The following is a 2586-nucleotide window of genomic DNA, read 5'->3' as shown; positions in this document are numbered from 1 at the left end:
TTTTTCCCCTAGACACAGGGGATTTCTAGGTACTGGTCTTGAACTATACAGCCCAGGCTGCTCTTGGGCTCATAGAGATCCTCTCTGGAATCCTGGAGCTACAGGCACGCACTACCATATGTGGTAAAAACCTTGGCCAAGCAAGGACAACAGGTGCTACTGTCCTTTGGCCAAGGTAACGAATCTGCCTTCAGTTTCATTTAAAGAAGGAATGGCCAGTGTAAGCCGGGCGAGGCACGCGATCCCTGCCCAGGTATGCAGGGTGCCTGCGAGGGCACGCCAGCCTCCAGCTTGGCTCTGGCGCCCCTAGCCGGTCCCTGCGCCTCTGCACCTGGCGCCCCCTAGCGACAGTCACAAGTGAGTGAATTAGTACTGGTCAGAGGAGGGGGAAAGGATGTAAAAAGAATGAAGACACTTTAGCTAGGTGTCCCAACTTCCGGCGAGGGAATGTAGTCATTATATACTGCAAACATGATAACAAAAATTAAAATTTGAAAAAATACTGACTAGAAACCGAGGCCATAGAATAACATTAATGGTAATTTAATATTACTACAGAATGAATACAGTTCAGAGCATGAAATTTCTTTTCTTTTTTTTTTTTTTTCTTTATTTAGAAAAATTGAGGGTCTGAGGCTGGGGAGATAGCTCAGTAGAATAAACACTTGCCTGACAAATGCAAGGTCCTGAGTTCAATCCCCGGTACTGAAAAAAAAAAATTGAGGATCTGGGGAGATACTCAGCGGTCGAAGCGCCTGCCTGGCAAGCGGAAGGACCAGAGTTTGATCCCCAGTACTGCATGCTGTGCTGGCCCTGGAACAGGTCGTGGTGGTGCACTCCTGTAATCCCAGCACTGGGGAGGCTGAGACAAGAGACCTGTATCACATAAATAAAAATTTGAGATACTCGGGAGGCTGAGACAGGAGGTCATTGGGCTTCAAAGTGCACTCAAGGCCAGCTTGTATAAGGAGATCCTGTCTCAAAAAGGAGAGAGAGAGAGAGAGAGAGAGAGAGAGAGAGAGAGAGAGAGAGTTAGAGTTTTTGAAGACTGAATTGAACTCACTAGGTACTACTTAGCCCAGGCTGGCCCCAACCTCACGACAATCCTTCTGCCTCAGCCTCCCAAATGCTGGAATTACAGGTGAGCGCCACCATACCTGACCAAACCTTTCTTTTGGAAACAAGACCAGATTTTCATACCTACTGTTCCCACTACTTGGTAGAATTTAGGCTACAGAGAGCCTGCTGAGATGGGGAAGTCTTTGTAGGAACTGACCATCACTGTCCTCTAGGGCCTGGATGCCACCATGACAAATCTAGGAGCTTATTCCGTCATAAACTGAGAGGTGGTTGTCGGGTGTGAGAGCACGTGCACATTAACTAACTTTATGAGAATACTGGGTTGGATATGCAGTAACCAGATATGACCACCAGATGGTGCACTCTCTTCCTGTAAGAAAAACTAAAACCATATATTGTAGCGGAGGCCTGGCATGGTGGTGCATGCCTGTAATTCCAGCTGCTTGACAGGGCAAGGTGTGAGGATTGCAAATGTGAGGCTAACCTGAGCAATTTACACAGCTCCTGCCACCAAAAAATTAATAAAATTAAACTATTATAAAGTGAGTTGGATGACCTTCAAACAGTGTAGACCACCAAGCTGTCATAGCCGGATTCATTCAGGAAATTGCAATTAGCAACCAGTTAAGCAGAATGAAGTATCTCAGACTCTGGCTGGCTACTTCTGCCTCGACTATGCTGGGGAAGTCTCTTGCTTTTTGTTTTTTCTTTTATGTTTTGAAAGTTTGAAAAGATTATTGTTATTATTTTATTTTTTTATTTTTGGCCGGCTCAGCCTGTGGTGCTGGGGATCAAACCGCGGCCCCTGGGCACTTGCCTAAGCTTGCCTAAGCAGGCACTTTAGACCACTGAGCTATCTCGCCAGCCCTTTTTTAAAATAAATTATGTTTACCATCCATAACGGTTCCCCTCATCGTGGAGAGCTGGCACGTATGTGTGCAGAAGGCGTCATCATTCTAGTTCCCTTCCCATCTCTAGGGATTTCTGCTGTATAAGGGTGACTTTTTCATCCTAGAAATTTCCGAAAATTTTCTGCTTATGCATTCTTAACAGTACAGCATTATAAATCTGTCTCAAAGGATCTGCGGAATCCTCTGGAGTCCGTTCTGTTTCATCTTCTCACCAGATCTGACAGAAAGGTTATCGCTCTTCCTGCAAAGCCCAGTGATAAAGAGCTTAGGGAAAGCTCCGCTCCAGCCCCGGGGAGACCTCAGCGCCCCTGCGAGGCTGATGGGTGGAACCTGTTTGGAGGGAGCTGGGTGAACCAACTCCCCCTTTCCTCTTGGATACTGGCCCTTTTGTTTCCCAGGAGTGGGACCGTTTCTGTGAATTGAAAAATGACTGCTTTAGCGTAGAGGCTTGGGGCCGCCTCAGCGGCAGCATGCGTGCACAAGGGCTGGAGTTTTATCCCTGTCACTGCCATGGGTAAGTCTAAGCAAAATAAAATTGGTCAAGATGGAACTTTGTTATGACTAGTGGTGGGCTATGAGGAAATCTGCAGGAGAG

Source organism: Octodon degus, unplaced genomic scaffold (assembly GCF_000260255.1).
Source record: "Octodon degus isolate 3935 unplaced genomic scaffold, OctDeg1.0 scaffold00164, whole genome shotgun sequence".
In the NCBI taxonomy this organism is placed as follows: Eukaryota; Metazoa; Chordata; class Mammalia; order Rodentia; family Octodontidae; genus Octodon; species Octodon degus.
The sequence above is the reverse complement of the archived record's forward strand: the minus strand, read 5'-3'. Positions refer to the sequence as shown.